The sequence below is a fragment of the Pseudophryne corroboree genome, chromosome 10, assembly GCF_028390025.1.
Source record: "Pseudophryne corroboree isolate aPseCor3 chromosome 10, aPseCor3.hap2, whole genome shotgun sequence".
NCBI lineage: Eukaryota > Metazoa > Chordata > Amphibia > Anura > Myobatrachidae > Pseudophryne > Pseudophryne corroboree.
This window is the reverse complement of record NC_086453.1, coordinates 168,822,197-168,832,910: the sequence shown is the minus strand read 5'-3', so window position 1 is coordinate 168,832,910 and position 10,714 is coordinate 168,822,197. Positions and strand designations below refer to the sequence as shown.

Here is a 10,714-nt window from a genome sequence, read left to right as displayed (position 1 = left end):
GTAGGGATGGTTTTTCACCTATTACTAAATTAAACTTGCTTCATTGGAAAGGCAGCAAGATGCATCCTCATTTCAATGTCTACTGAAATAATACAGGTTGACACCAGGAAACATTAACGCCACTGCATCCTTGCTGCTTTCTCATGTGGAAGTCTGTTTAATGTGAAAACAAGGTGATATCTAATTATCACACAGGTAAGGAATTAAGAAAATCTTTATTTAAGGGTGAAGATGTTTCTCACAAAATCGTTGCCCCAATGCATCATTGAAATTCAAGCTGGAAAGATGATTTTAATATATCACTTGTACATTTTGTATTGCTCTTCTGGTGACAATGTAGTTTGTTTTTGTCAATTACCATTTGAATAATAGGGTAAAGAAAATTAAGTGGATTTTTGAAAGAAAACAATACTGTCAATATACTATTAAAACAAATTAAAATGGTAAAAGTTATTGTACTTTAAGTAAAAATAAAAGAGCAAAAATATCAATCCCAGTTTTGGATTATTTAATTAACAAAAAAAAATGCATATAGCAGAGGATAGTTTCAATCTGCCCTCCTCTGGGTTATGGACCCAGCATGCTTCCATTGCAGTACTCTGCTGCACATGTAAATGCAAGAGATCCTGAAGCACTCACTCATCATGGGAATGTACCAATGTGTTTCTTCATTGGTTGATGGAAGAAACATCTTACAAAAACTCTCCAGATTATTGACTATTTAAAGTTTTCTAGGAAACGTTCTAGATGAATGCTTATTAGCCTTTGTCAGTACGCAGTTTTGCAAAGTGTCTCTGTGGCGCAATTGGTTAGCGTGTTTGGTTATTAACCAAAGGGTTGGTGGTTCAATCCCACCCAGGGATGTAATTGACCTTGTTATCAGATTTTGGTGATCTTTAAGTAGACAAGTCAAAATTTCAAACCCCCTCTTATGGTGTAGGGTACCTGGCCTTCTCTGTTGTAATCAGAGTTAGATTTGATTAAGTGATTTTATAAAAAAAACAGCTAGGAAGCACAATTTAGCAGTGGGTTGCAGAGAAAAAGAAATATGCTGGCAGAAAAATCCAATTGAGTGATTAAACCTCTTCATTTTCTGGCTTTATTTTTATGCTAACAAATTTGTTCTCTGAAAAGTGTCCACAAAGCCAAGTATCTGATTAACACCTTTGTAGGGATGGTTTTTCACCTATTACTAAATTAAACGTGCTTCATTGGAAAGGCAGCAAGATGCATCCTCATTTCAATATCTACTGAAATAATACAGGTTGACACCAGGAAACATTAACGCCACTGCATCCGTGCTGCTCTCTCATGTGGAAGTCTGTTTAATGTGAAAACAAGGTGATATCTAATTAGCACACAGGTAAGGAATTAAGAAAATCTTTATTTAAGGATGGAGCTGTTTCTTACAAAATCGTTGCCCCAATGCATCATTGAAATTCAAGCTGGAAAGATGATTTTAATATATGACTTGTACATTTTGTATTGCTCTTCTGGTGACAATGTAGTTTGTTTTTGTCAATTACCATTTGAATAATAGGGTAAAGAAAATTAAGTGGATTTTTGAAAGAAAACAATACTGTCAATATACTATTAAAACAAATTAAAATGGTAAAAGTTATTGTACTTTAAGTAAAAATAAAAGAGCAAAAATATCAATCCCAGTTTTGGATTACTTTAATTAACAAAAAAAAATGCATATAGCAGAGGATAGTTTCAATCTGCCTACCTCTGGGTTATGGACCCAGCATGCTTCCATTGAAGTACTCTGCTGCACATGTAAGTGCAAAAGATCCTGAAGCACTCGCTCATCATGGGAAAGTACCAATGTGTTTCTTCATTGGTTGATGGAAGAAACATCTTACAAAAACTCTCCAGATTATTGACTTTTTAAAGTTTTTCTAGGAAACGTTCTAGATGAATGCTTATTAGCCTTTGTCAGTATGTACTTTTGCAAAGTGTCGCTGTGGCGCAATCAGTTAGTGTGTATGGCTGTTATCCAAAAGGTTTGTGGTTCAATCCCACCCAGGGACGTAATTGACATTGTTATCAGATTTTGGTGATCTTTAAGTAGACAAGTCAAAATTTCAAACCCCCTCTTATGGTGTAGGGTACCTGGCCTTCTCTGATGTAATCAGAGTTAGATTTGATTCAGTGATTTTATAAAAACAGCTAGGAAGCACAATTTAGCAGTGGGTTGCAGAGAAAAAGAAATATGCTGGCAAAAATATCCAATTGAGTGATTAAACAGCTCTTCATTATCTGACTTTATTTTTATGCTAACAAATTTGTTCTCTGAAAAGTGTCCACAAAGCCAAGTCTCTGATTAACACCTTTGTAGGGATGGTTTTTCACCTATTACTAAATTAAACTTGCTTCATTGGAAAGGCAGCAAGATGCATTCTCATTTCAATGTCTACTGAAATAATACAGGTTGACACCAGGAAACATTAACGCCACTGCATCCTTGCTGCTTTCTCATGTGGAAGTCTGTTTAATGTGAAAACAAGGTGATATCTAATTATCACACAGGTAAGGAATTAAGAAAATCTTTATTTAAGGGTGAAGATGTTTCTCACAAAATCGTTGCCCCAATGCATCATTGAAATTCAAGCTGGAAAGATGATTTTAATATATCACTTGTACATTTTGTATTGCTCTTCTGGTGACAATGTAGTTTGTTTTTGTCAATTACCATTTGAATAATAGGGTAAAGAAAATTAAGTGGATTTTTGAAAGAAAACAATACTGTCAATATACTATTAAAACAAATTAAAATGGTAAAAGTTATTGTACTTTAAGTAAAAATAAAAGAGCAAAAATATCAATCCCAGTTTTGGATTATTTAATTAACAAAAAAAAATGCATATAGCAGAGGATAGTTTCAATCTGCCCTCCTCTGGGTTATGGACCCAGCATGCTTCCATTGCAGTACTCTGCTGCACATGTAAATGCAAGAGATCCTGAAGCACTCACTCATCATGGGAATGTACCAATGTGTTTCTTCATTGGTTGATGGAAGAAACATCTTACAAAAACTCTCCAGATTATTGACTATTTAAAGTTTTCTAGGAAACGTTCTAGATGAATGCTTATTAGCCTTTGTCAGTACGCACTTTTGCAAAGTGTCTCTGTGGCGCAATTGGTTAGCGTGTTTGGTAATTAACCAAAGGGTTGGTGGTTCAATCCCACCCAGGGATGTAATTGACCTTGTTATCAGATTTTGGTGATCTTTAAGTAGACAAGTCAAAATTTCAAACCCCCTCTTATGGTGTAGGGTACCTGGCCTTCTCTGTTGTAATCAGAGTTAGATTTGATTAAGTGATTTTATAAAAAAAACAGCTAGGAAGCACAATTTAGCAGTGGGTTGCAGAGAAAAAGAAATATGCTGGCAGAAAAATCCAATTGAGTGATTAAACCTCTTCATTTTCTGGCTTTATTTTTATGCTAACAAATTTGTTCTCTGAAAAGTGTCCACAAAGCCAAGTATCTGATTAACACCTTTGTAGGGATGGTTTTTCACCTATTACTAAATTAAACGTGCTTCATTGGAAAGGCAGCAAGATGCATCCTCATTTCAATATCTACTGAAATAATACAGGTTGACACCAGGAAACATTAACGCCACTGCATCCGTGCTGCTCTCTCATGTGGAAGTCTGTTTAATGTGAAAACAAGGTGATATCTAATTAGCACACAGGTAAGGAATTAAGAAAATCTTTATTTAAGGATGGAGCTGTTTCTTACAAAATCGTTGCCTCAATGCATCATTGAAATTCAAGCTGGAAAGATGATTTTAATATATGACTTGTACATTTTGTATTGCTCTTCTGGTGACAATGTAGTTTGTTTTTGTCAATTACCATTTGAATAATAGGGTAAAGAAAATTAAGTGGATTTTTGAAAGAAAACAATACTGTCAATATACTATTAAAACAAATTAAAATGGTAAAAGTTATTGTACTTTAAGTAAAAATAAAAGAGCAAAAATATCAATCCCAGTTTTGGATTACTTTAATTAACAAAAAAAAATGCATATAGCAGAGGATAGTTTCAATCTGCCCTCCTCTGGGTTATGGACCCAGCATGCTTCCATTGCAGTACTCTGCTGCACATGTAAGTGCAAGAGATCCTGAAGCACTCACTCATCATGGGAATGTACCAATGTGTTTCTTCATTGGTTGATGGAAGAAACATCTTACAAAAACTCTCCAGATTATTGACTATTTAAAGTTTTCTAGGAAACGTTCTAGATGAATGCTTATTAGCCTTTGTCAGTATGCAGTTTTGCAAAGTGTCTCTGTGGCGCAAGTGGTTAGCGTGTTTGGTTATTAACCAAAGGGTTGGTGGTTCAATCCCACCCAGGGATGTAATTGACCTTGTTATCAGATTTTGGTGATCTTTAAGTAGACAAGTCAAAATTTCAAACCCCCTCTTATGGTGTAGGGTACCTGGCCTTCTCTGATGTAATCAGAGTTAGATTTGATTCAGTGATTTTATAAAAACAGCTAGGAAGCACAATTTAGCAGTGGGTTGCAGAGAAAAAGAAATATGCTGGCAAAAATATCCAATTGAGTGATTAAACAGCTCTTCATTATCTGACTTTATTTTTATGCTAACAAATTTGTTCTCTGAAAAGTGTCCACAAAGCCAAGTCTCTGATTAACACCTTTGTAGGGATGGTTTTTCACCTATTACTAAATTAAACTTGCTTCATTGGAAAGGCAGCAAGATGCATCCTCATTTCAATGTCTACTGAAATAATACAGGTTGACACCAGGAAACATTAACGCCACTGCATCCTTGCTGCTTTCTCATGTGGAAGTCTGTTTAATGTGAAAACAAGGTGATATCTAATTATCACACAGGTAAGGAATTAAGAAAATCTTTATTTAAGGGTGAAGATGTTTCTCACAAAATCGTTGCCCCAATGCATCATTGAAATTCAAGCTGGAAAGATGATTTTAATATATGACTTGTACATTTTGTATTGCTCTTCTGGTGACAATGTAGTTTGTTTTTGTCAATTACCATTTGAATAATAGGGTAAAGAAAATTAAGTGGATTTTTGAAAGAAAACAATACTGTCAATATACTATTAAAACAAATTAAAATGGTAAAAGTTATTGTACTTTAAGTAAAAATAAAAGAGCAAAAATATCAATCCCAGTTTTGGATTACTTTTATTAACAAAAAAAAATGCATATAGCAGAGGATAGTTTCAATCTGCCTACCTCTGGGTTAATGGCCCAGCATGCTTCCATTGCAGTACTCTGCTGCACATGTAAGTGCAAGAGATCCTGAAGCACTCACTCATCATGGGAATGTACCAATGTGTTTCTTCATTGGTTGATGGAAGAAACATCTTACAAAAACTCTCCAGATTATTGACTATTTAAAGTTTTCTAGGAAACGTTCTAGATGAATGCTTATTAGCCTTTGTCAGTATGCACTTTTGCAAAGTGTCTCTGTGGCGCAATTGGTTAGCGTGTTTGGTTATTAACCAAAGGGTTGGTGGTTCAATCCCACCCAGGGATGTAATTGACCTTGTTATCAGATTTTGGTGATCTTTAAGTAGACAAGTCAAAATTTCAAACCCCCTCTTATGGTGTAGGGTACCTGGCCTTCTCTGTTGTAATCAGAGTTAGATTTGATTAAGTGATTTTATAAAAAAAACAGCTAGGAAGCACAATTTAGCAGTGGGTTGCAGAGAAAAAGAAATATGCTGGCAGAAAAATCCAATTGAGTGATTAAACCTCTTCATTTTCTGGCTTTATTTTTATGCTAACAAATTTGTTCTCTGAAAAGTGTCCACAAAGCCAAGTATCTGATTAACACCTTTGTAGGGATGGTTTTTCACCTATTACTAAATTAAACGTGTTTCATTGGAAAGGCAGCAAGATGCATCCTCATTTCAATATCTACTGAAATAATACAGGTTGACACCAGGAAACATTAACGCCACTGCATCTGTGCTGCTCTCTCATGTGGAAGTCTGTTTAATGTGAAAACAAGGTGATATCTAATTAGCACACAGGTAAGGAATTAAGAAAATCTTTATTTAAGGATGGAGCTGTTTCTTACAAAATCGTTGCCCCAATGCATCATTGAAATTCAAGCTGGAAAGATGATTTTAATATATGACTTGTACATTTTGTATTGCTCTTCTGGTAACAATGTAGTTTGTTTTTGTCAATTACCATTTGAATAATAGGGTAAAGAAAATTAAGTGGATTTTTGAAAGAAAACAATACTGTCAATATACTATTAAAACAAATTAAAATGGTAAAAGTTATTGTACTTTAAGTAAAAATAAAAGAGCAAAAATATCAATCCCAGTTTTGGATTACTTTAACAAAAAAAAATGCATATAGCAGAGGATAGTTTCAATCTGCCTACCTCTGGGTTATGGACCCAGCATGCTTCCATTGAAGTACTCTGCTGCACATGTAAGTGCAAAAGATCCTGAAGCACTCGCTCATCATGGGAAAGTACCAATGTGTTTCTTCATTGGTTGATGGAAGAAACATCTTACAAAAACTCTCCAGATTATTGACTTTTTAAAGTTTTTCTAGGAAACGTTCTAGATGAATGCTTATTAGCCTTTGTCAGTAAGTACTTTTGCAAAGTGTCGCTGTGGCGCAATCAGTTAGTGTGTATGGCTATTAACCAAAAGGTTTGTGGTTCAATCCCACCCAGGGACGTAATTGACCTTGTTATCAGATTTTGGTGATCTTTAAGTAGACAAGTCAAAATTTCAAACCCCCTCTTATGGTGTAGGGTACCTGGCCTTCTCTGATGTAATCAGAGTTAGATTTGATTCAGTGATTTTATAAAAACAGCTAGGAAGCACAATTTAGCAGTGGGTTGCAGAGAAAAAGAAATATGCTGGCAAAAATATCCAATTGAGTGATTAAACAGCTCTTCATTATCTGACTTTATTTTTATGCTAACAAATTTGTTCTCTGAAAAGTGTCCACAAAGCCAAGTCTCTGATTAACACCTTTGTAGGGATGGTTTTTCACCTATTACTAAATTAAACTTGCTTCATTGGAAAGGCAGCAAGATGCATCCTCATTTCAATGTCTACTGAAATAATACAGGTTGACACCAGGAAACATTAACGCCACTGCATCCTTGCTGCTTTCTCATGTGGAAGTCTGTTTAATGTGAAAACAAGGTGATATCTAATTATCACACAGGTAAGGAATTAAGAAAATCTTTATTTAAGGGTGAAGATGTTTCTCACAAAATCGTTGCCCCAATGCATCATTGAAATTCAAGCTGGAAAGATGATTTTAATATATCACTTGTACATTTTGTATTGCTCTTCTGGTGACAATGTAGTTTGTTTTTGTCAATTACCATTTGAATAATAGGGTAAAGAAAATTAAGTGGATTTTTGAAAGAAAACAATACTGTCAATATACTATTAAAACAAATTAAAATGGTAAAAGTTATTGTACTTTAAGTAAAAATAAAAGAGCAAAAATATCAATCCCAGTTTTGGATTATTTAATTAACAAAAAAAAATGCATATAGCAGAGGATAGTTTCAATCTGCCCTCCTCTGGGTTATGGACCCAGCATGCTTCCATTGCAGTACTCTGCTGCACATGTAAATGCAAGAGATCCTGAAGCACTCACTCATCATGGGAATGTACCAATGTGTTTCTTCATTGGTTGATGGAAGAAACATCTTACAAAAACTCTCCAGATTATTGACTATTTAAAGTTTTCTAGGAAACGTTCTAGATGAATGCTTATTAGCCTTTGTCAGTACGCACTTTTGCAAAGTGTCTCTGTGGCGCAATTGGTTAGCGTGTTTGGTTATTAACCAAAGGGTTGGTGGTTCAATCCCACCCAGGGATGTAATTGACCTTGTTATCAGATTTTGGTGATCTTTAAGTAGACAAGTCAAAATTTCAAACCCCCTCTTATGGTGTAGGGTACCTGGCCTTCTCTGTTGTAATCAGAGTTAGATTTGATTAAGTGATTTTATAAAAAAAACAGCTAGGAAGCACAATTTAGCAGTGGGTTGCAGAGAAAAAGAAATATGCTGGCAGAAAAATCCAATTGAGTGATTAAACCTCTTCATTTTCTGGCTTTATTTTTATGCTAACAAATTTGTTCTCTGAAAAGTGTCCACAAAGCCAAGTATCTGATTAACACCTTTGTAGGGATGGTTTTTCACCTATTACTAAATTAAACGTGCTTCATTGGAAAGGCAGCAAGATGCATCCTCATTTCAATATCTACTGAAATAATACAGGTTGACACCAGGAAACATTAACGCCACTGCATCCGTGCTGCTCTCTCATGTGGAAGTCTGTTTAATGTGAAAACAAGGTGATATCTAATTAGCACACAGGTAAGGAATTAAGAAAATCTTTATTTAAGGATGGAGCTGTTTCTTACAAAATCGTTGCCCCAATGCATCATTGAAATTCAAGCTGGAAAGATGATTTTAATATATGACTTGTACATTTTGTATTGCTCTTCTGGTGACAATGTAGTTTGTTTTTGTCAATTACCATTTGAATAATAGGGTAAAGAAAATTAAGTGGATTTTTGAAAGAAAACAATACTGTCAATATACTATTAAAACAAATTAAAATGGTAAAAGTTATTGTACTTTAAGTAAAAATAAAAGAGCAAAAATATCAATCCCAGTTTTGGATTACTTTAATTAACAAAAAAAAATGCATATAGCAGAGGATAGTTTCAATCTGCCTACCTCTGGGTTATGGACCCAGCATGCTTCCATTGAAGTACTCTGCTGCACATGTAAGTGCAAAAGATCCTGAAGCACTCGCTCATCATGGGAAAGTACCAATGTGTTTCTTCATTGGTTGATGGAAGAAACATCTTACAAAAACTCTCCAGATTATTGACTTTTTAAAGTTTTTCTAGGAAACGTTCTAGATGAATGCTTATTAGCCTTTGTCAGTATGTACTTTTGCAAAGTGTCGCTGTGGCGCAATCAGTTAGTGTGTATGGCTGTTAACCAAAAGGTTTGTGGTTCAATCCCACCCAGGGACGTAATTGACATTGTTATCAGATTTTGGTGATCTTTAAGTAGACAAGTCAAAATTTCAAACCCCCTCTTATGGTGTAGGGTACCTGGCCTTCTCTGATGTAATCAGAGTTAGATTTGATTCAGTGATTTTATAAAAACAGCTAGGAAGCACAATTTAGCAGTGGGTTGCAGAGAAAAAGAAATATGCTGGCAAAAATATCCAATTGAGTGATTAAACAGCTCTTCATTATCTGACTTTATTTTTATGCTAACAAATTTGTTCTCTGAAAAGTGTCCACAAAGCCAAGTCTCTGATTAACACCTTTGTAGGGATGGTTTTTCACCTATTACTAAATTAAACTTGCTTCATTGGAAAGGCAGCAAGATGCATCCTCATTTCAATGTCTACTGAAATAATACAGGTTGACACCAGGAAACATTAACGCCACTGCATCCTTGCTGCTTTCTCATGTGGAAGTCTGTTTAATGTGAAAACAAGGTGATATCTAATTATCACACAGGTAAGGAATTAAGAAAATCTTTATTTAAGGGTGAAGATGTTTCTCACAAAATCGTTGCCCCAATGCATCATTGAAATTCAAGCTGGAAAGATGATTTTAATATATCACTTGTACATTTTGTATTGCTCTTCTGGTGACAATGTAGTTTGTTTTTGTCAATTACCATTTGAATAATAGGGTAAAGAAAATTAAGTGGATTTTTGAAAGAAAACAATACTGTCAATATACTATTAAAACAAATTAAAATGGTAAAAGTTATTGTACTTTAAGTAAAAATAAAAGAGCAAAAATATCAATCCCAGTTTTGGATTATTTAATTAACAAAAAAAAATGCATATAGCAGAGGATAGTTTCAATCTGCCCTCCTCTGGGTTATGGACCCAGCATGCTTCCATTGCAGTACTCTGCTGCACATGTAAATGCAAGAGATCCTGAAGCACTCACTCATCATGGGAATGTACCAATGTGTTTCTTCATTGGTTGATGGAAGAAACATCTTACAAAAACTCTCCAGATTATTGACTATTTAAAGTTTTCTAGGAAACGTTCTAGATGAATGCTTATTAGCCTTTGTCAGTACGCACTTTTGCAAAGTGTCTCTGTGGCGCAATTGGTTAGCGTGTTTGGTTATTAACCAAAGGGTTGGTGGTTCAATCCCACCCAGGGATGTAATTGACCTTGTTATCAGATTTTGGTGATCTTTAAGTAGACAAGTCAAAATTTCAAACCCCCTCTTATGGTGTAGGGTACCTGGCCTTCTCTGTTGTAATCAGAGTTAGATTTGATTAAGTGATTTTATAAAAAAAAACAGCTAGGAAGCACAATTTAGCAGTGGGTTGCAGAGAAAAAGAAATATGCTGGCAGAAAAATCCAATTGAGTGATTAAACCTCTTCATTTTCTGGCTTTATTTTTATGCTAACAAATTTGTTCTCTGAAAAGTGTCCACAAAGCCAAGTATCTGATTAACACCTTTGTAGGGATGGTTTTTCACCTATTACTAAATTAAACGTGCTTCATTGGAAAGGCAGCAAGATGCATCCTCATTTCAATATCTACTGAAATAATACAGGTTGACACCAGGAAACATTAACGCCACTGCATCCGTGCTGCTCTCTCATGTGGAAGTCTGTTTAATGTGAAAACAAGGTGATATCTAATTAGCACACAGGTAAGG

At 34.9% G+C, this 10,714-nt stretch overlaps 4 non-coding genes across 4 annotated transcripts; all 4 read left to right on the top strand.

The window, feature by feature from the left end:
* Positions 1–790: 790 nt before the first annotated feature.
* TRNAN-AUU (transfer RNA asparagine (anticodon AUU)) lies at positions 791–864 on the top strand. Its single transcript has one exon. It is a non-coding gene; the product is annotated as a tRNA-Asn (tRNA).
* A 4,600-nt stretch (positions 865–5,464) lies between these two features.
* On the top strand, positions 5,465–5,538 carry TRNAN-AUU (transfer RNA asparagine (anticodon AUU)). The gene has a single exon. It is a non-coding gene; the product is annotated as a tRNA-Asn (tRNA).
* A 2,259-nt stretch (positions 5,539–7,797) lies between these two features.
* Positions 7,798–7,871, top strand: TRNAN-AUU (transfer RNA asparagine (anticodon AUU)). Its single transcript has one exon. It is a non-coding gene; the product is annotated as a tRNA-Asn (tRNA).
* Positions 7,872–10,134: 2,263 nt separating this feature from the next.
* On the top strand, positions 10,135–10,208 carry TRNAN-AUU (transfer RNA asparagine (anticodon AUU)). The gene has a single exon. It is a non-coding gene; the product is annotated as a tRNA-Asn (tRNA).
* Positions 10,209–10,714: the final 506 nt, after the last annotated feature.